At 57.7% G+C, this 23,850-nt stretch overlaps 1 protein-coding gene across 6 annotated transcripts in view; it reads left to right on the top strand.

Moving 5' to 3' along the window:
- The first annotated feature begins 323 nt into the window (after positions 1–323).
- The window catches only part of HDAC4 (histone deacetylase 4), a 266,392-nt gene continuing 242,865 nt past the window's right edge, over positions 324–23,850 (top strand). For 5 of the 6 annotated variants that reach the window (XM_064485331.1, XM_064485329.1, XM_064485330.1 and 2 more), the window contains exon 1: positions 500–626. The gene's annotated coding sequence lies outside the window, so the exon portion shown is untranslated. Of the gene's footprint in view, positions 339–499; positions 627–23,850 lie in introns of those variants that run through there. The other variant, XM_064485328.1, reaches the window with a different exon arrangement.

Below are 23,850 nucleotides of genomic sequence, written 5' to 3'. Positions count from 1 at the left end.
CTGCCGTCCGTAAGATGTCGGGCCTGGCGATTCGTGGCCCCGGGCTGAGGGGCGGGAGCAAACGGGGCTGTACCCGTGGCTCCAGCGGACCAATGGAAAGACGGCCGGGCGCCCGGGGAGGGCGGGCGGAGGGCGGGGCCGAGCCGTAATTGACGAGCTCTTCATTAGAAACCGGGCAGGAGGGAGGGGCCAGCGAGGGGAGGTGATGCCAGGCCGTCGCAGCCAATGGCTGCAGAACCGCCGGTGTGGGGGCGGGGCCTGCGTGGCTGACGGGCGTCGGGGCTCGCCTATGAACGCCCGGCTCGGTGCTGGAGGGGGGAGCAGCATCATGGTTCAACGTGGGTCAATTTTTTGTGAATGAGGAGGGGAGGTTGTGGGGCCGCCGCCGCGGAGCACCGTCCCGCCGCCGCCGCCGCGCCCGAGCTCGCGCGCCCGCCCGCCGCCCGCCCGCCCGCGCCGCCGCCTCAGCCGCCTGGGCCCGGCGCGCCGCGGCCGCATCCCCGCTGTCGCCGCCGCCCGAGCGCCCTCCCGCCCGCCGCCCGCGGTGGTGGTGGCGGCGCAGGCTGAGGAGATGCGGCTCGGAGCGCCCGCGCGGGGCTAGAGCGCCCGCCGCCGCCGCCGCCGCGGTAAGCGCTGCCCCGGCCCGGCCCGCGGGCCATTGTCCGACCCCCGCCCGCCCGCAGGCCGCCCGCCGGCCTCCACGCCCCCCGCCGCCCGGCCCCGGCAGGTGGACGCCGGGGTCCGCCCGGCCGGCCCGGCCCGGCCCGTGCGCCCAGGCCGCGCGAGGCGCCGGCCCGCGGGTGTCCGGAGCGGGAGCCGGAGCCCGTCCTGGACCTTCCCCTGCAGCCCCAGACGGCGAGGGCCGCCGCCGGGGCGGGGGCAGGACGGCCGGCTGGCTCCGGGCGCCCGCGCCGGCCCAGGCCGAGCCCTCGGCAGGTGGGCCGGGGGCTCCCGAGCCCGGGCGGGCGCCGTTTATGTAACTTTGTCGAGGCTGTGAGTTTGCAGAAAAACGTCCCTCCCGGGGCTCGCGGGCGGGGTGCGCCGTCGCCTGGTGTGTGCCCCGGACCGTAACGGCAGGGGTGGGGGTGCCCACGACCCGAGTGGGTGCCCGCAGGCTTTCCGCAGGCCGATGTGGCCCCGTCCTGCCCAGATGATGAGAGCCGCGTTTCCCGGCGTTGCAAACACACACCGCGGAATTACAAGCAAATTATCTCCTATTTACATTTAACGTTGAATTATTTGACACTGTTATAGCAGGAGACCGTGCGTATCAGTTGGAAAGGCCGGGGGTGGAACCCAGTGTACTCATTTAATGCATATCAAAAATTTGTAATAACTTGCAGCAGCTGAAATGAGTGTTTTCTTTATTGCATGTTGTAAATTGACCTGCTGTGACACAATTTTCAAATAAAGTGTTGCAGAAATTAAACTCAAGTTATTTTAAAACTAATGACTTTCTTAACTAAATCCTAATTGCATTACTGCAGAGACCTACCTAATTGCTTTCAGCAGCTCTGCCTGCCCTCGGTGAGGGAGGAAAGGGCCTGTCTAGTTACTTTGCTTCCTCTCTTTTCTCTACTCAGGCTTTTCTGTTTATTCCCACAAACCACCTAAGCATGGGAGGCCTGAGAGTAAACAAGTAAACAGCCCTCACCCAGTGCCAGCCCAGCGAGATTGGGGGAATACTAGTGGGTTTGCACCTTGGCCTGGTTTCACTTTTTCTTTTGTAACCTGATCGTGGTTGCCTGGAGTTTTAATTGCTTCTGATAATCCCGTGCATTATTTTGGAGATGGTCCTATGAAAGCTGGTGCAGTGATTTCAGAATCGAGCCAGGAAAGGTGGTGGTGGTAACTTGGGGGGCGGGGAGGGAGAGGGATTGAATTAAGAAAACTCAGCTGCTTGTACACAAATATACACTCCAGCAATTACAGAGCAACAAAAGTTATTGCAGAATTTTGCGGTAACTATGGCAACACAATTACTCTATTATAATTGGAAATGCAAAATGCCACCCTGTTAGAAGTTTCATCAGAATGGAGTTTTGGATATCAAAAATATGTGAGATTTAATTTTCTTCAGGTAGCTCCTGAGAATTCTAAAATCTGTTCAATTATCTATTTTTAAGAGTGATCAAGCTTTCCCAGATACTCTGCTCTGTTGAATCTGCGGCATCTTTCCCCAGAACTCCCATTTGTGTGGGAGGGAAGTATTTTCCTGCCTTAAAAACACACACCCTGACACATTGTTAGACTTCTGTAGCTTTCTGTGTTCTGGGCTTTTATTTTAAAGATCAGATACCTTCCTAAAGAGAGCAGTAATCAATCAGAAAGGAAGCAGGATTTATGCGGCAAGCAGATGTAACACTGCCCTCTTTAGGGTTAGTTCTTTTTCCTGCGAGGGGAGCTGGCCGCAGGAGTGCCCCTGGGAGAGCCCTGGGCTGGGCCTGTTGTGAGGGGGTGGATGACTGTGGTCTCCAAGTAGGCCTGGGAGGCCTAGAGACCAAGGACAGTTGTGGCCTAAGCAGCCCGGAGCTGGGAGAGAACGTCCTGTGGGCAGCAGCTTCACAGCCATGCAAAATAAAGATCTCCAAGTGCCGTGTTCACAGAAGCCTTGGGGGCTGTTACTGTAGCAAGATGGACAGAACAACATGGCGCCCTGGCCATGGGAGCTGGGATGCAGACCCTGACTTGCTGTGGTCAGAAGCCTGCTTTGTCGGGATGCCTGTCTTGATGTTTACCAGGAGGACTGTAGTTCTGGAAGTTTCCACACACTGTGGGGTTGCTGCAGTTTAATTTCGTTATAAGTCTTTCCTTTTAACCACTGCATATTTATGTCCAGTAATCGACTTCCATTTTCCAGCTTCATTGTGAGGCTTCAGTGCAGCCTGAATGGCTTTGAATTCTCATCCTTTGATGTTGGGGGCGGCACCCGTGGAAAGGCGACTTTGTGCCGTCTTAATTGCCAGAGCAGAAGAGACATTTCACCGCTCCTGCAGAGTGCGTCCGGACCCGCGCTGTTGAAAACGGCTGGGCTTTCGTCGCTCAGAAGCTGCCCTGAGCAATAGATTAGTACCTGCTGTCGGCAGCAGGGGAGACGCAGAGGAGGGAGGCTGCGGGGCGACCGGCTGTGGCCGGGCCGGGGGTCCCTGGATCAGAATCACCGCCTGTTCAGCTGGGGCTTTATGCCTGCCCAGCCTCCGTGGCAGCTCCGGCTTTTGGCCTTGCTCTGCGGTCGTCCCAGCCCGAGGGCGAGTTCCTGCCCCAGCGTGGCGGCCCCTGGCCCGGGGTGGGGGCCCTGGGGTGGGGGCCGGGAGCCAGCCTGGAGGGGCTCGTTTTCAGCCTCAGCCAGTTGGTCGGCTCGGGCTGCGGGGTGCAGTGGGCACGGGGCTTTTAGCTTTGATGTAGAGGAAGGGACGGCAGCTTCTGGTCCCAGTCAGATGAGGGACCGTGTGTCGACAGTGACGCGCTCCTTTGTAGACCTTCGCGGTGTATGTTCACGGAACGTTTCTTTTGGGGCAGGTGTTGTTGAACTGAGGTCAGTGAGCTCTCTTCATGAGGTCATCTTCTTCCCTTGGGCTTGTATGAGTGAGGAGATGGGGTGGGTGGGCCTGTGTAGGGAGCGGGGTGGTCTCTGAGGCTTCTCTGACACACTTTTTACTCATTTCCTGAGAGGGAGGCCCAGGGCCCCACGCAGGTTGCCTCCACAGTGCCCTCTGTGGAGCCGCGGGGTTGGATCGGCGTCTGCATCAGCAGACATGGAACCAGAACAGTTCTCCTCTTTCCTGGAGGAGATCGTGGTGCTAGTCCCGTTGACCCTTGAAGAACATGGGTTTGAATGGTGCAGGTCCACCTATATGTGGATTTTCCTTAATAAATACCATAATATTTATTGAAATACTACTAATCTGTGGTTGATTGAATCTGGGACGTGGAACCGTGGATACAGAGGGCTCACTGTAAAGTTACAAGTGGATCTTCAGCTGTGTGCGGGGTCGGCGCCCCTAGCCCCCAGGCTGTGACTGAAACACAGACCAGTAGCGACCACTGAGTGAGCGCCTGCATGGGGCCACGTGCCGTTGTAAGTACTGCCGTGTGTGTCCCGCTTCTCTCTCCCTGCAGCCTTGGGAGGGGGCTGCTGCTACATCCATCTTGCAGAGGAGGAATGTGGGGGTAGACGGGAGGATGCGGCATCTGGTTAAGTCCCGAGTGCTGCTTCCCTCCCTTCCCTGCCTCTGCTTCTGGGCCACTGATGGTCCTGAAGCTGAAGTTGAGCGTTGTCGAGGTGTTGGGGAGGGCTTAGCCTCTTTGAGAAGAGGAACAGTTGGGTGTTGGGTGTTGGGTGTTGCTGGAGCTGTTATAGGTGATGCCGTGTTTCAGTATGGTCTGGGAAACCCTTCTGGCTTTTTCATGATGTCTTCTGTCCTGTGTGAGGCATGGCAGAACTGGAAAGGGACCTCATAATCATGCCGGCTAGCGGTTGCTGCATCCGTGCCTGGATCTTCTTCTGAGGGTGCCTGAGAGCGGGTGAGGGTGGTCAGGGCACCTGGTGCTCCACGTGCACTTCAACCAGAGCAGTGGGGCCTTCTCTGTTTTGTTTGTAGGATTACCTTGGTAGAAAGCATTCAGTCAGAACCAGGACCAGAAACTTTGAAAAACTGCTGGTTTAATCCATTTTTATTATAATACGAGCTGGAAACTTTAAAGAGAAAAATGCTGACAGATTTAACAGGTTAAGAATTAAAGAAAATTCTCTTTGTCAAAAGACTCCATAAGTGAAGTTAAGAGACAGAGAAAACAATTTTTGTGTAACGTATTATGCCTACATAAGCTTAATAATAAACATGGAAAGAGCTTTTACAAACCAATAAGAAAAGGATGAGCATCCCGACTGCATGGTGAGCAAAGCACATAAGTCTGCAAATCCCAGAGGCTTGTGATAAAAGAGACTTCACTTCACCAGCGACAACAAAATGTAGCTGCAAGAGTTTATTGATGCCACCACATCAGCACAGGTTCCGTCTGATGACACCCATTGATGGTGATAATAATAATTCTTACCTTACATGGTTTTTGTGGAATTTGAAGAAGTTAATATATGGAAAGTGCTTAGAACACAGCCTGGCACATAGTGAGCACAGTGCAAGTTTTGGCCGTTGTTAATTACGATTTAATTACTCTTGAGAAAAGGTTTCTGTGTCAGGCTTTAACATGGTCGTTCCTTTTGTCCCAGCAAAGCCGCTTCCTGGGATTTATTCTCGGGAGGGGACAGGACAAGCACGCGGCTGTCCAGGCGGGTGGAGGGTGCTGCCGCCGCCTTGCTTGCAGGGGTGATACTCACTACATTTTGGTATTTTCTTCCTGTGGAAATCTACACACAGGCCGCCAGTCGGCAGAAGCGTGCGGTGTGCTGGTGAAAACGGCAGGTGCTGAGGGCTGGCCAGGGAATCCGCGCCTTCTGTTTTGTAAGTGCTTGGGTCTCTAAAATGATAGTGGTGACTGTCTGGGGGGTCAGAAAAGTGTGCCGTGAGGGGCTTCCACTGTCCTTCTACTTATGCTGGTATTGTACCCATTGTTCTGTAAGCATATATGACTTTTTAATAGTAAAACTTCTTTTAAAAAAAGGTCTGATGTTTCCATTGGGGGAAATGTACTCTTCAACTCCATAATTTATAAAAGAGGGGGACTAAGTTCTTGGCAAGTTACATGGTTAACGTTAGAAGCATTGAGAGGATTTGTTCCTCTGACTCTTGTAAGCTGTCCGAGGCCGTGCTGGCCTTCTGGGGCTGGGGGGCTCTGGCCGAGATTGCGCTGTGAATGGTACCTAAGCAATCTTGACCCATCACTTCCTTGCGCGAAACCTTGTCCTGGCTTCCCTCTGTTCTTAGGCTCCTGGAAGGCCTGTCTGATCCTGGCCTTTGTTCTGCTTGCCTCATCTGATAGCACCTGTCCTGGGCACTGAGCTTCAGCCCCCTGCCTGCTTTGCTTCCTCGCTCTCTGTAAGCCCCCTTTGGCCCCAGGGCCTTTGCACACACTGTTCCCATCTCTTGGAACTACCTCTTTTCATCCCCCTCTTCTCTGACCCCTCGATGCAAGCTCATCTTTTGGCCCCTGTGAAACGTGGCCTCACATCCTTTTTACTTCTTCCTGCAGGATCTGCTTGTGTAATTTCAGTAGCTCGTTGCGACATTAGTGGTTTAATGTCCCTTCTCTTACTAGTGGGGGCTCCATGGGGTTGAGGGCCTGAGGGCCTCATGCCCGCTTTGTGCCCAGTGCCTGGCAGTGAACGAACGAATGAAGGAGTGCCCGATGCACGGCATGGTGAATGCCCTGGGTGGGGAGCCTGGATGGGGCCTGGTCCTCCGGCCTCACGGCGCCTTCTGTGTTAAAGCCTGTGCTCTGGAATGGTCTGTTTCCTTTCCGCCTCAATCTGGGAACTTCTTGGTTCTGATTTTGGAGATTACATGCTTTTAAGTAGATGCTGTAAATACAAGTGAAGTGGATTTTGTGATGCAGAGAGGAATGAGAGAAGAAGGGCCTTAAACACCCAGCTGTCAAGTGGCAAATGGGGCCGTGTGCGCAGCCCAGCGAGCGTGCAGGCTTGTCCTCGGCCGGATGGCCTGGGGCACCCGTGTTCCAGGTGGCCAGCCGCTGCTTTTGTTAAAGGCACTTTCCCGTTTGTTTCAAATTGGAATTAATGGCGTTATTTAAGCATTTCTTATTTAACCTCATAATTTTGAGATGATCCTTAATATGGTCTCGTCAATAAATATCTTGGAGTCAGCCGTGCTTAAAAATGTGAATGTCTGGCTGTGTTAGTTCACTGCCGTTTATGAAGTACTCTGTCCGCGTGGGTCAAGCGCCTTTGTTGGATTGATGCTGGAGCCTGGAACAGTAAACCAGTCCTTACGGCCTGGAAGCCTGAGCCGGCCTTCCGAGTGGGAGAGTTGTTCAGGCTGCGGTTGGAGTTGTGTGTGGTCTTGGGAGTGACGGTCAGCTGGTGTATGTGGTGCTGTTTGCTGGAGGGGGTCTTTTTCAAACTTGGGAAGAGAAGTTTTTCTGACTCCACACCCCCTCCCCACACTGTCCCCCCCCCCACCCCTTGGGGGTGAGAGAGGTGGTAATGGTGGTTGGGAGTGTGTTTCTTAAAAGTTTCTAATTGATCAGTTATAATTTTGCAAATACTCAGCCTGCACCTGACCACATACAAAGATTTACATGCGGGGCGGGGGCTGGGGGGCAGGGAGGGGAGTTGAACAAATGCTGCTGCTTGGGAGGACTCAGAGGCAGGTCCTGTGATGCCGGGCCTCTGCCCACAAGGGGCTTAGACGTTGGCGGGGATGGGGGGCGCGGGGGGGAGGAGGTAACCACACACAGGTGCGCCAGGCCTGGGAGGCTGGGGGCTTGGTGGAGGAGGGGCCCAGATGAGGGAAGACGGGAGGGTGTCTGGGAACCCAGCGTCGGCCTCTTTAGCCGGAGCAGAGTCGTGGGGCTGCCGCCGGGGGGAAGGGCCGGATGGTGGCCCGGCCTCGAGGGCTTGGAGGCCGGAGCGCGTGAGGAGGGCTGAGCTGGGCCCGCAGTCGGCTTGCGGCTCCGCGGGTGCGCCGCGTGCCCGCGCTGCCCAGCCTTGCCACTGTTGTCTCCCTCGGGGTGCCGCGCCCGGCCGCCCCGGGGCCTGCGTGGCGGAGGCAGCGTGGCGAGGGGGAGCACACCTGGTGCCCCCGCCCGTGGCCCGGCAGCCCCTCCCCGGAGTACGTGCTGGGAGCGTGGCGCCGTCACCCTGGCTCCACACTGCAAGGGGGCGGGAGGTCCGGGGCCACATCCTCAGGTGGGGTGGCTTCCATCCTTCATGCAGCTGGTGTGACCGAGAGCTGTCTCGTAGATCTGGGACTCCTTAGAGAGGCTGGCAGGGTTGGGAATGTTCTGGAAGGGACCTGGGCCAGCTTCTCATCCAGCCACACTGGCTTTACACGTCAGGAGTCAAAAACTGATTCTGCGCCCCCCCCCCCCTTGGCCCCTGCAGGGGCTTTCCCGGGGCCACTATGTGTTTGGGGCCTCCCCCACACAGGAACGCAGCAGGTCTGCAGCAGGTCCGCAGCAGGTCCGCAGTACGTGGTGAGGGGCGCGAAGCAAGTCCGTGGGGCTGCGGGTCTTCTGGGTTGATGCTTGAGGTCCCCTCCAAACTGAGGTTCCAGCCCCACAAGGGCTAAGAGGTTAGCAGGTCCTGATGAGCTGGCCCCCCCAACCCCTGGGGCTGTGGACACGGGGACTGGGGGACGTGTCCACCGGGCCTGTGGTTGATCAGTGAAAGTGAAGAGTATAGCCACTCTCCGGGCTGTGGCTCCCGGCCCTCGTGGACCTTTTGTGAGAGTCGTAAACGAGTGGTCGGGAAGCAGTATAGTGGATCACAGCCCTCTGCTGTAGAATTTATGTAAGATTTTGCACTGAAAAGGTCACAGTAGGTGGTTTCAGTCCTGGTTCTTTGGAAACCTTCCTTTGCCAGCACAAGGGCTGTGGCGTAATTCTGTCCTGGCCCCTCCCCCCAGCTGGAGGGATTTGAAGGCCGCGTCACTGGGGCACTTAAGTGCCCACTTCTGTGTGCTCCAGAGTACCTTTCTCTCTGAGATGTTTTCCTTTCACTTTTCTGGTTAGGGTCCGGCCAGTTTTGCAGCAGCCTGAGTGCATCCCCCAGCCGTCAGCTTTGATGGCAGTTGGCCTGCAACACCCTCACTGTCCTTCCCGTGGAAACTCCTAGAAACGTGGGCCAGGCCGGGGCAGCGGCCTCCTTTGCCCCCAGCAGCCCCAGCCTCGGGCCCCTAGTGGAGGAACCTCTAGCTCATCTCCCAGGGCTGATGGAGAGTTGCCCTTTTGGGACTTGGAGTTAACAGACGTTAGTGTAAAATGCTCCCCCGAAATCCTTCCCCGAACAGGAATGTCTTTCTGTGTCAGAGTGGATCGTGTTCTTCCAAATGTGGGTTGCATTTTGCCGAAGCTATTATTTTCAGGATTCCTCTGATTCCGGAGAGGACGGATCTGGAAGAGCAGAGAGGCACGCAGTGGGACCCGCCCTTGTTTCAGATGCTTTCGTTGTGGCTCCTCGGAAGTCTCCTTCAGGGTGTGGGCCTCGCCGTCTGGCTTGTGCACGTGCCCATTCTGCCTGTCATGGTGCGACTGGCCTGCCGTGTCCAGGAGGGGTTTCCGCAGACGGAGATGTTTTGCTTTCCCTGGCTCAGGGGTGCTGAGGACAGAACGTGGATGCTGAGTCAAGCCTGGGTTGAGACCTCAGCCTCACTGTGACCTCACCCGGTGGGTGTCACCTCGTCTCTGCCAGGCGGATGTCCTGTGTGGAGCACGGGAGACGGGCTCCTCCCTGTAGCCAACGGGAGGCCGATGGGGTGGTGGGCCCACGAGCCTCTCCCTGAGGCTCGGCTTCTGACCCCACCTCTGCAGACGGGTCTCAGGTGGGATGTTGTCTGCAAGGGGAGCGCTGGTGACTGGGCTCTGATGCCTGTTACATAACTGCCGGTCTCCGTGAGGCCCCGTGCCAGCCCAGGGCATCTCTGCCTGCGTCTGCCGAAGTCACGGTGGGGCGAGCGCCTCCTCGAAGGACCTCAGTCACATTCGGGAGCAAGCTGTCTGTCTTTGTCCCTGCAGGCACTTTTTCTTAGCTCACAGAGACCCTGTTCTGGAAAGCGCAGCAGCTCCCCTTAGACTGCGCGTGGGCCGCGTCATCTCCGAGGGCACCGCCGTGGTGCTAAGCACCCGGCACGCAGGGCCTGCCCGGGCGGCGGCCGTCCTGCTGCGCTTGGGCCTGGGCGGCAGGGCGCTTCGTCCCTGCCCTCAGGGCGGCCCCTGACCTGGGGTGATGGACGCTTCACGCTGTCTTGCTGTCTGTGGTGCCCGGAGCAGGGAGCTGTCCGGGGATGGCACAATTCGTGTCGTGTGCTCATTTCCGCTTGTCATTGTTGTCCGGCAAGCAGCAGCAGGAGCCCTGTCTGCTGCCGGCCTTGGAAGGCGGCTCCACATGGCAGCTGTGGCTCGAGGGAACCGTGTGGCCCGAGTGCTCAGGCCCTGGGTGGAGACGTGGGGACGGCTCCTGGTGCAGGGGGAAGGGGCAGTGAGGCTTGACAGGCAGGAGAGGCTGGGTGCTCTGGCACCCACGGGCACAGCCCTCCACAGAGGGGCCCTGTGCCCGTGTGTGCAGTGGGTGGTGGCCGTGGTGTAGGGTCAGGTAGCCGCTGGTGGACGGATGGTGTCCTCCCTGCGACTGGGACCTGCGCTTTCACAGGGTGTCTTTGAGTAGCTCTTCATCAGAAAGGACCTCTCCGCGGCAGGCTGGGGGAGCCCTGTGCCCTGCGGGGAGCTGACTGACTTGCCTTCTGGGGACTTGCAGGTGAGGGAAGGGCTTGGTCCCGCTCCTCTGCAGCATCCAGATCTTGTTTCTTTCCCGTTTTGGGAGAGTCCGCTTCTTGGTCCTAAAGTGGCCCTGCCTGCTGCCTTCAGGGCTACACACGTGCTGATGCCTTCCCACCAGGACAGACGGCATCTTCGTCTCAGCAGAACATCCTGGATTCACTTGCTGGCTCTGGGTTAGGTCACTTGTCACTTTGGCCAGGGGTATGGAATGCGCTCACTGGCTCAGCCTCTTCCAGAAGCTGGCTGGGGAGTCAGATTCCCTCATAGGGATGTCGCTGCTGGCAGGAACCAGGGGACAGCGTCCTCCTCAGGGCTCCTTGTTCCCTGCAGCCCCAGCAGCAGCTCCAGAGCAGCCTTTCGTGTGGGCCCCCTGTGCGTGGTGCCATGCTGAACGTCTCAGAACATTTCACAGACCTCGTCTCCCGGGATCGTGTAGCAGCCCTTTCGAGGGAAGGATGGTCCCTGTTTACAGAGGAGGAAAGGGCTCAGCAGGGTCTGGAAGTGACGCTGTGACAGCGCCAACGTGGCAGCGGGCATGGACCCCCAGCCTCCTTGTCTCCTCCTTCCTGGGGGGTCCCCCGGCCCTGGAGGTCAGGACAGCTGACCAGCTGGCAGGGTGGGTAGAGGGAATGGAAGGTCATCGGGAAGATTCCTCTAGTCTCTACCTCCAATGGCCGCCTGTCTGGATGCTGACAGTCTCCTGGAGTGGCCCTTAGAGTGGGGACAGTGGAGCCACCAGATGGCAGGGACTGGGCCTTCCAATGCCTGCACATGCTTCTGGTTGACTGATCCACTGCCCTCAGGGCCCTGCTCCCAGGCAGCCCGAGAGGACCACCGCAGTTGTCTGAGGATGTTCTGGGGTGGGGGTGAGCCCACGTTGGCTCTCCTGCTCCAGGCAGATCCCGAGTGCAGGGCCTGCCGGCTGACGTGTGGCCCAGGCCTGTGGTCCCAGGATCCCCGCTGACCACGTCTGCCTGTGTGCAGCGGGCGGGGGGTTGGGCACATGGGCTTGACGATCTGGACTTCACAGCCCCGCAGCATGTGCGTGGTCAGCTCTCCAGCCTCTCTGTGCCTCGGTCTTCTCATCTGCAGGGTGGGCACAAGAATTTCTGCCCCTGAGGACTGTTGTGGGATCAGGTGCGGCAAGGAGATTGGTGGCCCAGCTCCCAGGGCTGCCTTGCGGCACGAGAGGGAGAGACACCGTTGCCCTGGCTTAGGTTCCCATGCCCTGGGCTGGGGATTACCCCCGCCCCCTCCCCGTCCTGTGGTGTTTCTTAGTGCCGGTCACTGGGCTGTGATTAGGGACTCTGTTAGTCCTCAGCACCCATGGGTTGGGTCCCCTTCCTTCCTCCCTGCCCACTGTGGACACTAACACTGGCACAGATGGCTTGATGGCGGGGGCTGGGGTGGAGCTGGGCGGTGGCTCTGAGCCTTCACCTGTGTGCGCAGTAAGCTGCCCACCCCCAGGTGGGAAGCACGGGCCTTGCTCTGGGGTGCACTTCTGGGTCAGAAGCCCGGAGTAGTGGGGGACTTGGTGTTTTGGAAAGGGGCCTGGGTGCGTGTCCTGGTGCAGCCGTGCCCAACCTGTTGTGTGGCACTTAACCGCCCTCTGCGGCCTCGGTTTCCTCTTCTGTACAGTCAGAACAGAGACCCCTGACCTGGCCGCGTTGTGAACATCATGTGACATCACGACAGCTAGGGGTGCAGGCCTGGCAGCCACGGTTCTACTCACTGTGCTGGCCACTGTCCCCTCCCAGGTGTGGAAGGTGTCCCAGCCAGGGCGAGAGGCGGAGAAACTCAGACCTGCCCCCCTCCCGCCCCACCCCCCGCTGCTGGGTTTTACTAGGGGAGGCGGCGCCTTTCACCGAGGTGGGAGGTGGAGGCTCTCCCGGGCATCGTGTAGGTGTCGCTGGCCCTGTGGTCCTTGCTGGGCAGAGCACAGCTGGGCAGTGTAAGGAACCAGCAGCCAGAGGGCGGAACTGAGGCTGGAGGTGCCCCTGGGCCTGGGTGGGCAGGGACGTGTTCCTGCCCCTTGCGAGCCCCTGCGGACCGCCCCGTGCCGTGGGCGGGACAGCTGCAGCGGGTGACCTCATCTGAGCCATTTGTTACCAGTACCCTCCTCTCCCCCTTCTTCAGCTCACAGTTAAGTTCTGGGATGTGCAGCCTTGGCGAGTGCACCCTCCGCTGCACACACGCCCCGTGCGCTCACATACACGCACACGCACGCACATGGACGAGCACACGCAGGAGCATCTGCGAACTGTGCAGGTCGGCCCCTCCCATGATTCCTGCCAGGCTGACTTGAGCCCTCACCTCTGGCCGCCCACCACTTAATGAGGAACAGCGGTGCTTCTAGAGCGAGGGTGCTTCTGATGACGGTTGGGGTGATGCAATTCTCTCTCCATGAAGTGCAATTCTCACCCAGTTCTCTCCCCAGTTCCTCATCCCTGAGGGTAGATACTTGATTTTTCAGCCCTGGTGAGTTGGGCTTTCTCAGGCACGGGAGTTTGAGGACTGTCCCAGCAGAGGTCTGGGGGCTTGGTCGGCTGGGGATGGCTGAGGCCTGCCCTCCTGCGGGCCCCGGGACGGGCTTCTCCCACCTCCGGACCCTCAGGGCTGATTGTCATCGACGTCGAGCGGTGGCCCTGGAACTGCTGTGTTCTGCGGCCTCCTGAAGGCACCAGCTCTCTCGTGTTACAGGCGACTTGTCAGGGTCCAGGGCTCAGACTGCTTGGGAGGCGAGTCTGGAGGTCCCACGGAAGCGGCAGCGTGGGGCTTCGGCCTGCCGGGTGGCCGGACGCCCAGGCCCAGGCCCTGCAGCCTCCCCGGGCGCCCCGGGCCCTGTGCCCTCAGGCCTGGTCCTCTTCCGAGCCCTGCCAGGGAGGGCCCTTCCTCCTCCACAGCCCTCGAGGAGGCGGCAGCAGACCTGCGTCCCGTGGCTCCTTCCGGGGCCAGCACGTCTCAGCTGGCTTCGGTGGTGACCCCCCTTCCCTGTCTCTGGTCGTTACTCATGGAGCAGTGACCAGTCTCACTCTGTGCTCTCACAGTGTTTGGCCCCAGTGCGGGTGGCCTTGACCTGCACTGACGTGGTCAGCACTGCATCTGATCGTGGCTCTGAACCTCAAGCGTGGTGGCCTTGGAAGTGCTCCCCGGGGGCCCTCCTGCTGTCCTTCCACCTCTGCACCACGCTCTGGCCATGGCAGCCTATGTCATCTCCTGGTCAGGGCGCTCCTGCCCGATGGCCCTGTGTCTAGAATAAAACTTGGGGCATTTGCCTCACCGGCAGGTTGTTCAGCATTTGGTCCACGTCCCTCTGTCACTTGTGTCCTCTGGCCTGCTTCCTGGGCATTCCTGCCCCAGGCTTCAATTCCTGCCTGAGGCAGGACCTTGCTTGGGGTCCAGGGCAGCGGCAGGGGACGTAGCTGCCTCTGGGGGGTGAGGGGTGGCTGGATGGCTCCTGTCCGTTTCGGTGGCAAAGGAAAGTGTCATCACTTCCTTAGAGTCTCTGATCCTGAGTCTCGCGTCTCCCGACCGTGTCCCCTTCCTGCATCGCACTGAGTAGCGGAGGAGGCACAGTGGGGGTCTCTGGGTCCTGCTGTCATGCTGTCCCTTAGAAGTCCCCAGGGCCGGCATCCCTAGCAGTGGGGCCAGCGTGTGCGTATTCTTTTCTGCTGTGGAGGTGAGGCCCCGCTCCTGAGCCGTGCTGCTGCCGGGAGCTGCAGCCCCTTCTCAGAAGCTTGGGTCGAGACTTCAGAGGACAGGTGGTGTCCGCGACCACCCTTTCCCGTGGTCCGTCCCCTCCCTCCAGCTCCCACCTGAGGGGACCGGGCTATGCAGAGCTCTCAGCTGGAGCCTCCTTTCCTCCAGTCCTTGCCTCCCACCCACCCCCTAGAGATCTGCCGGCCCCCGGCTGCTTCCCAGGTGTGCTGAGCGTGAGGTCATCTTCACAGGCCACGACGTGAGCAGGGTTGGGAGGCCTTGGACTAGGGGAAGCTGAGGGTCGGGGTTCCCCTAAGGCCTGGAGTAGAGCTTTTAGCTGGGGAGAGGGTTTTCTCCCACAGCGCGAGGGGCCTCGGGCCTGGAAGCACCCCAGTCCCACGGGAGACCAAGTGCCCAGCCCAGGCGCCTGTGCTAATGAGGGAGAATCAGGGATCGGGGAGATGCTGTCCCGTCTCCGGCCCCGGTGCCCCCTGGGCTGGCCCACCTGCCCGTGGGCGCCGTACTGGGAGTTTTATTTCAGCTCTCGCACTGTGAAGACTCTCTCTCGGTACGGGTTTTAGTACCCGTTGGCCGTTTACAGAGGTGGGCTGAGCCCTTGGAGTTGAGACAGCTGACCCACCTCTTTCTCATGATGCCGGGTCACTTTTTCTTACTTCCCTGTGAGAGGGTCATCCTCAAAAATGCCGTTTTGCAAACCACTTTTGAGAGTTATGGGATCTTTTAAGCCCATCCAAGTCCCAGGTTAAAAACTCCTGCTACAAGGAGATGGGCCGGGCCCTGCGTGGTGGCGGGGCACGTGTGCTGCTTTTCTTGTCGCAGTGTTCGTGGATTCTCGTTTGGCGAGGCGTGTGTGGGCCACATTCTGTCACTCAGGATGACCATGCGTTCCCGCTTTGGGGGCCCTGGTGACTCAGGGGCCCCGCCCCGCTGGCCTGTCTGCTGCTGTGTGGCCGCGGCCTCCTTGGTCCACAGTCGTGTCGCCGCTGCGTGACCAGCTGTCTCAGGTGCTCATGGTCCCCGCCCAGAGCACCACGTGCTGGATCAGGGCGCTGGGGGCACGGCTGGTGTCTGGGTGGTGGGGCTGGCTTCACGGGGGACAGAGAGGAGTGCTCGCGATGGGTCGTCAGGCTCGCTGTCAGTGTGGTGGGCTGAGAAAGAGCTTTTCTCCGTTGCTTCCCGCGTGGACCGTGTCCTCGCTGTGGATTCTCTGTGACTCCTGGAGAAGCCTGGTGCTAAGGCACCTGTTCTGCCTTGGTGGTTAAGAAACCAGCCCCTGCCCTGTCGCCCAGCCCCTGACCTGTTCCTGCCCTGACCCCCTGTCCCTGCCCTGTCCCCTGTCCCCTGTCCCTGTCCTGGGCCCTGGCCCCAGACTGCCTTCCAGCACGTCTGTCCGCCCAGCCCAGCTCAGTCTCCCGGCAGCCGGCGTCACTCTCGTCCTTTCTAGTTCCTGACTCACAGACGGGGAGGTTTGCTCACAAACTGCCAAACCTCAGAGTTGAAGTGTGGGTGACAAGGGTCCGCTTAGTGATTGTGCCCTTCACAGGAAGAAACAGGCTCAGAGAGTGCAGGGTCTCGGGGCTGGTGAGGGCAGCGAGGGCATCGCAGTGAAGATGGGCTCGGGGGTGGGGTGGGGAGTGGGGTTGTGTGTGGGGGCACTGAAGCCAGTGCTGGAGGGGGGCGGGGCCTCAGGAAATGGGCGTGTCTTCCCGGGCGTTGGAAGACTAGCCAGACAGGCATGAAATCGGTGAGCTGGACACATAGGTAAAATGCCAAAACGTTAAAACAAACATGAATGTAACATGGATGTCTATGCAGCAGAATGGACGTTTCACCTGATTTCTTAGATAAAATGTAAGCTGTTACTGAAAGCTCCTACCTGGTGGTGTGGGCTGGCTTCCCCTGGTCTGGACCCACCCTCCTGGGAGAGCTCTGGGCTCGGTCTCCTGTCGTGGGGGCTCGGGGGAGGAGTCAGGAGCCCCCTGCCAGTGGCCCTCTGTGCTCCAGCTCGTGTTGGACCTACAGAGAGCCCTGTGGCTCCAGGACAGAGCCAGCCCCTGGGTGACTGATGTGGGTCACGACTGGGCGGTCCTACAGCCAGAGGAGCCAAGAGGTGTGTGGTGGGGACTGCTTTTCTCGTGCTGCCTGAGAGTATGTTTCCAGTGTCATCAATACGAAGGGAACGAAACTGGGAGAACAGATCAGTAATATAAATAAGCCATTTCTGTAATTGGGAAAATACTAATGATTTAATTTGCATAGGTGGCTGAAGCGTTTTTTTATGACTGCCTTGATAATGCAAGACAGGCTGAGTATCACAAATGCAAGCAAATAAAGAAATCCATTAATTCTCCTATTCATTTTCTAAAAAAATGGTATTCCCGGCTTTTACACTGACAGTTTAATAATTAGGGTGCCTAATTTTAATCTGTTACGTGGGTGCGTGCCCTGCCTGGCTTAGGAAACCAGCTCCTGTTGGTGTGATTCTGACAGGAAGAGTACAGAGATCTGGGGAACCTCGGGTGAGATCAGAGCCTGTTGCTCATGGGGCCGTGTGAGCCCCGCAGCTCTTGGTCTGCTTTGGGGCCTGAGCAGCCTGAGGGAGCCAGCCTCAGATGCAGGAGCATGGGACTGGGTGGTGGCTTCAGAGAGAGGCGCAGGTGCTGGAGGCTGCTTCAGGGCTCCCACCCCGAGGTGATCTTGATGTCGCCAGAGCCAAGGTTGAGAAACCTTCTTGTCACCACGTGCAGAATCCTGGCATTTCTTTAAACTGTAAAGTAAATGGCCCTGCCTTTGGATCAGAATGGATTTGGTTCCACGGCACAGTCAGTCATGTAACTTAAATTGTAATTTTGAAGCCACTTGGGGACCCGTTACACACATCACTTACCAAGTTGGGGTGAGGAAATAAGTCAGCTTTCATTTACCTTTTTTTGCATGTGAATAAAATGTACCTTTATTCTCTCCTTTCCTTTTCTATTCACTTCGCTTTCACATTTGAAGAATGGGTTTCGATTCCCCAGAACTTACGTTTTCCTAGCCAGAGCGTGTTTTGCATGCAGATGTAGTCAGAGATAACAAAGAGGCATGTTTGTGTTGTAGTGACTACATAAAAAGAAAGGATGTACTGAATTGTAAGTTGCAGTTTTAGAATCTGCTGAAACCAAGCGCGACAATCGTTTGTCTCCCGCTGCAGCTCCCGGGCTCCAGGTTTTCTTTGTAACTTACCCTTACCTTCCGTCCTTTGGTCTGCTTCCTTCACAGTAACTTTGCTTGTCCATCACATGTCAGGTGACAGCTCCGTCACCGCAGATTTACTTCATGATGAGAGTGCAGGGTTGGGGGCGCTTCAGTCACTTTCTCAGGTTGTCACACAGACGTCTGTTTGCTCTGTCGCATCCTGGCCTGGGACAGGCCACTGGTTAGTAGTAAGGAAGTAGCCGCTGCGTGCGGGGCAGATGAGACCTGTGCGTTTCCTTAGCTTCTGCAGCGGGCTTGCAAGGCTCTGGAGGAGGACACCCAGCACGCTTCTGTGAGGTTGGGGCCAAAGAAGGGAACTAGTCCATGTGGTAAGAAATTTGGGCCATTCACTGGACGTGTGTGTCCAACAAGCTTTTGAAAAACTTATTTTTAATCATAGGAAACACATAACTTCAAGTTTACCATCTTAACCATTTCTAAGTGTGCAGTTCAGAGGTGTCAGGTGAACTCGCGTTGTTGTACAACCGACCTCCAGAACTTCTCCAGCTTGTGGGCCTGGAACTGCCTGTTAGACATCAGTTCTGCCAGACCTTTTTGAAGACAGGCTGTTCTTATTGTAACATTTGCCAGCTCTGAAGGAGAAGATGGGAAGAGATAAATGTTTATATACACTACGTATACATGCAGATATAGAAGAGACCTGTATCCATACATGTCACGCTAACGTTACATAGAATGTAATACACAGCCTAACACACTGCGTTTCGAGTTCATGTACCGTGTACATGTGCACACGTAATTCGCAAGGAACTTCTGGAGACAGCTGTGGGGTCGCTGTAGGACTCTCGCCCTCTTACAGCGCTATTTCTCATTCTTGTGGTCCTGACTCACAGGCCTGACCAGGTCGTTCTCCGTCCCTCAGCGACCTGGCTCGTGGGCGCCAGCTTGGCCTGTGCTGTGTCCCAGACCCCACATCCCACCCCCCTTTTCACACCTGGCCTCCCAGCCCAGTGACGCCGTCATGTTCCCGCTGGTGACGAGCCTGCAGGCCTGGGTCCTGCCAGGTCCCCCAGCACCCTCCAGCCTGGAGCCTTGGGTCTGAGCCCTCCTCCCCCGCCATGCCCAATGCCCCACAGCCAGGCTCGTCAGCACCTTGTTTTGGGGGCTCATTCTGTCCTCCCTCCTTTCCTGAGGCGCAAAGGGTCTTGGGGTCTCAGTAGAGAGGGTGGCTGAGTGGCCCTGCAGCTGATGGGAGCCCCAAGGAAGGGCGGCATCCTGCCTGGGGGCTCAGCCGGGCCACTGAGAGCCTGAAGGCCAGGGCAGGGTCCCCAGTGGAGGTGGCGGGGGGGCATCTGGGCAGAGAAGAGGCCCCAGCAGGAGCTGGTGGCCTGAGAGCAGGTGGGTGCTGGGCACTTGTGTGGCCCTGGAGCTCGGGCTCTACCCCGAGGGCTGGGTAGCGGGCTTGGGGGGCTCCCAGGGGAGCTGAGGGGCACGAGGTGGGCTGGAATTGGAGTTTGGGGCCTGCAGAGGGGCCTGGGGTGAGTGGGGTTCTACCATCGTGGAAGTGTCTGAGGTCGTGTGCCCTGATAATCGCCACCATATTGAGTGTCACTGCATTGTCTCTTTTCCGTTGTCTCTGGTGCTCACACCTGCGGGGGTGGGGTGGGGGCAGGACGTGCGGGACTACTGGCCACCCCGCCCCGGCCCCAGCTGCTGTCCTCGCGTCCGTCCCCTGAGCACACGTGTGGCCTCCTCCCCCCGGCTCCTTCCCGAGGCCCAGCTTTCCCCCGGACTGCCCCCCGGCTCCCCCCACCATAGACACTTACTCTTTGGGGCTCCCTGTCCCCTTTACGCTGCTTCCCTGTTGGGCTGTGTCCCTTCTGAGTCCGTCTCTGTCTCCTCTGGACCCCAGACGCATCCTCAGTGCCACCCCTCCTCCCGCTCCCCCACGCTGGGCCTGGCGCTGCAGCTTCTCGAATGTGCTGAGTTAGTGGTGAGGCCGAGCACGGGGCCATTCCTTCTGGTATGAAGGAAGGAGAAGGAGCAGGTCCCTGGGCAGCTGGACGGATGCTGGTGTCTGCAGAGGCTTGCTTCTTTCTTGTTTTGCCTTTTGAAAGGCAGTTTCAGCCGAGGCCTAACTGTCTGCCTCTGCCAGGGCCAAGGAGAGGGTGAGCTGCAGGTGCACTCGAGTGAGAGAGGGGGCCCGGGGACCTGGCTCTGTGACTGCCCCTCATCCCCCAGGTTCCCAGGGCCCCCACCCTCGCTCTCCCCGGCCCGACTGCTCTGGGCCCTCCTAGCCCTCATCGCCCCACGTGTCGCGTCTGCTGCCCGCCTCCTTCTGGAATCACGAGGCCCAGAGCCGCCGCTTATGACTGAGGGCCGCCTTCCCTTCTGTGGACACTCGGGCGGTGGCCTGGCCAGGTCTGTGCCCCCAGGGCCGCCATGTGTCCCTCTGCTTCATGGAGATGCAGCTGACGAGGTTGTGTGCATTTGGAGCGTACGTGTTGTGAAGTGACTGCCACCATCAGCTTAATCAACGCATCCATCACCTCATGCAGGTACCTTCTGTCTGTGGGGAGAATGCTTAGGATTCCCCGCAGCGAATCCCCGGTGTGCGGGACAGCAGCGTCACCACCTGGTGCGTCAGGTCCTCCGGCTCGTCCATCTCATAACGGGAAGGCTGTGCCTTTGGCCAGCATCCCCTCGTGTCCCCTTCCCGGCCCCTGCCGGCCGTTTTCCTAACCATCACTCAGGGCTGGCCACTTGGGCTGTTTTCAGGGACACTGAGTGGAGCTGGGCGGTACCAGGTCTCAGGCCAGTGAAACGACCGGGAGGCAGAGGGGGAGCACCTGGGTTCTGTCTGGTCCGTGGCCGATTGCCGTTAATCACCTCTGCTGGGCCGCCGGGCACGGCTGCTGGGCGGTCACAGGTCCTGCCGGGGCCGGTGGAAGGCGTGGGCTCGCCCCTCAGGGCCAGCATCTCCTGACTGTCGGGGCGCACAGCGATGCTGTCTGGAAGGTTCCGCCAAGGGGGCCGTGACCAGACATGCCTTCCCTGGGAGCAGGAGCGGGGTCTTCAGAACTCGGAGCCAGGGCGCCTGGCGCGCTGGTCCCGTGTTGCTGATGAGAAGCATTGCACCGTCCCGTTTCTCACTCGCTTTTAGGGCCTCGCTCTGACTTTCTCTGAAACTGTAGGAGCGTCCCCTCGCTTCGGTGTTGGGAAATTTCATAATGTGGGACTTAAAAAATGTCTCCCAGTTGGCACAAAGGGGACTCCTTGTGAGGTCTTGTCCTGTGCTCATCAGGGGGATGTTTCCTCCTCTTCTGTCACCACCGCCACCACCGTCATTGCCTTCTGGCACCTCTGTCTCCGGTTCCCCGTTGGTGGAATTCCTATGCCTCCATTTAGGGCCACGAACGTTGTTCTCTGAGATTTACTCAGCTCCGTCCCCCTGTTTCTTGGGGCAGTTTTGTCTCAGACTCACCGCCCTGTTTCCGGCGCCCCCCGTGGCCCGGCCGCCCCTTGCGTGCTGTGGTCGGTGCTGGGCTTTGCGTCGGTGCTTCGTGCTCCCTGTCACTTGTCAGAGGTGCTCCAGGTACCTTGGTTTCCTCTGACTCAGTTGTTCTCTTTGTCTTGGTTGTGTGTGTTTTTTTCCTTGCTTCCCCTTGACCTTCACCGGCTAGAGAACTGTCTGTTCATATTTAAGGATGAGGAGAAGATAAGTTACAGCTGGATTCAAGGTGCATGTGGAAAAAGTAAAACAGGAGGGATCTACAGGGACAGTCACCCTCCTTGTTGGTCCAGGGTCCCCAGAAGCTGCAAAGGACACATTTGACAGGATAAAATTTAAGACTTTTGATTGGGTAAAGATGCTAGCAACAAAGTAAGGAGTAAATAAGAATTTTTGGAAAACACGTGTAACACTGACAGATAAAGAATGGTGTTTCTGTTATCCAGAGGCACCTTGGAAACTGGTGAGAAAGACACGTTTAGAAACTGAACACAGACTGGGCAGCAGAGAGCAGATCAAAAGGAGGAGGTGCGCAGACTCCCCCTTGGCGACCCGGGAGCTGCAGACGCAGGTGGAGCGTTGGAGGGGTGTCACAGAGCAGGGGATCTCGGTGTGGGGGGAGATGTGGGGAAACGGTAACCTCAGGAGGGACTGGAGGGGGCCGCAGTGGTGGCGCTGCTGGAGGTCATCCCACTGACTTTCGCTGAAGTGGGAAGCAACGCAGACCCTGGACTCGGCCTCCACTCTGGGGGACCGTGCTTCTCGGGGGCCCGAGCACCAGCACGCGAGGATGTCTGCGCTGCGCCGTCCCGGGAGTGAACTGCTTGGGAGGAAGTCTGTGCCCTTCAGGAAGGGAGTGGTTGGCTAAGTTTTGGGACATCCGCATGGTGGGACAGTCCCAGAAGTATTGTTGAATGAGAAAAGATACGAGAAATCTCTGTGATCAAATCTCATTTTTGTGAGGCAGACCTGGGGGCGGGGTGTGTGTATCTTTGTGTATAATCTCTGTGTGTGTGTGTGTGTGTGTGTGTGTTTGTGTGAGAGAGAGAGAGAGAGAAAATGGAGAGAAGTACGGACTGTCCCCTTGCAAAGAGTACCTGTTGGGTTGTTCATGGTGAAGAGATGAAAAAGGAAGGAAAAGACAATTGCTCAAAAATTAAAGCAGCATGTGTGCTCTCCGTTTCTGTAGACTGAATGCCTCTGTGCATTTATGCAGAAAAATATAGAAAGAAGACGCAGCCGGGCTGCTGGCTGATGGGGCAGGTGGGCCCTGAGGTTCCAGAGTGAAGTGAGGTGTCATCTTCTGAAGGCAGAGGGGCCACCGTGGGTTTGCAGGTTCGTCTGGCTGCGGGAGCTGCACCTGGGGAGATGGAGTGCCCCTGTATGTCTCTGCCACGTCGTTTCAATGTGTAGATTGGGGGAGGACCAGGATGAAGACTCGCTTCGTAAAGGAACTCGGGGAGCTAGAGGGGGTTCGATTCCTTCGACGCCTGCTCCCGTCTACCTGCATCTCCGAGTGTTTGTGGAACTGTTGAAATCTGACTGCCAGTGCCTCCCCACCCCCAAGGATGCTTCGCTGTTTTGGGTTATATCGGTTTCCTCCGTGGACCCCTGTTTAACGAGACAAGGGGACACACCTGCGCTCGGCTGCCCTCCCAGAGCACTGTGGTCACCACGCCAGGCCCCCTGCCTGCCTGTCCCCGCCCTGCCTCAGCCTTACACTTAAAAGTCAGCTCTCCAGGCCCCCGCCTGCCTATTTTCCTCTAAAATTATTTTATTTAGCAGCGAAGGAAACAAGTGTTGCTTTATCTGGGTGCTTTAGCCATTTGGACCCTTAATCTGAAGCGTTTATTTACGTGGATGTTTATCAATGAACAGACAGAGCCGTCTGGACGAGGGACCCAGAGAGCTGCGGAGGACGGATGTTGTGATGCTCCCGACAGACAGCTGTTCCCGCGTGCGAGTGTGCGTGCCTGCGTGTCTGCGCACGCGGGGCCCAGCGACCCTGGCTTCTTGCTCCCAGGGCCCGTCCCCTTTCTCCGCTCCGTGTCTGGCCTTTGGGCCCCTCCAGGGTGGGTGATGGACAGTCGCCCTCTGCTCAGCAGAACCTGCCCTGGCATGGCTCAGGTTCAGTGGAATTCCCGTGAGAGCACACGAAAATGGAGTCTTCCCACGTTCAAGTGGAGAGCCTATTATGAAACTAAAATGTAAATCTGTCCCAACAAATTATGGGGAAAAAAATCTTGTCTTCTGCCGTCTACCAAAAATGACAGTCTTACAAGACATAACTGCTAGACGTCACAACCCGTGTTTCATTCAGGACGTCTGCTGAGCAAAACAATACTTACTACTTAGAAAGGGCTTGGAAAAGCACATGGTCAACAGTTTGTTTTCGGATTAAAATGTATTTAAATGTAATCGTAATTCAGATTAACCATTTAATTGAAAAATATTTAAAATTACTTCTGATACATTTTTCTGTGTGATGCCCTGACTTAGGGCTCTTGGGACTCCCCGTGTGGCCCCTGGGTCTGAACTGCCCACCCTGCGTTTGCATCATACACGTGGCCTCGTCCTGTGTGGTTCCTGTGAGGCCGCTGGGTGACTATTTCCCGTGTGCATGCTGGTTGTGAGAATACAGTAGCAAGAACTATAAAATATTTATCCATGGCCCAGAAAGTCAAAATAAAATGGTGCAGGCGGGATGGGTGAACCAAATCGGCATGATTTCCACTTTTTCTTTGATGCAAGATGGCCTTTGAGTGCTTGACTCTGTCTCTGTCCTCTAGCCAGCAGTGTTCAGGTGGGTGAATTCCCACCCTTTCGCCGATTTTTCATTCGTGTCAGGATACAGACCACAGCTGCCGCCTCCTTGTTCCTCCTGTCCACGCCCGGGGGAAGCCTGTTTTAGCTGCTAACAGCACAGATTCGTTAGAGCCAGTTTCTCATTTTAAACCCGTGGAGTCACAGTCTGTCTATCTGTCCTGGCCCGAGTTGTCTCTGCTGTT

The sequence above is a fragment of the Camelus dromedarius genome, chromosome 4 (assembly GCF_036321535.1).
Source record: "Camelus dromedarius isolate mCamDro1 chromosome 4, mCamDro1.pat, whole genome shotgun sequence".
In the NCBI taxonomy this organism is placed as follows: Eukaryota; Metazoa; Chordata; class Mammalia; order Artiodactyla; family Camelidae; genus Camelus; species Camelus dromedarius.
Note: the sequence above shows the minus strand (reverse complement) of the source record. Positions and strands in the feature narration are given on the sequence as shown.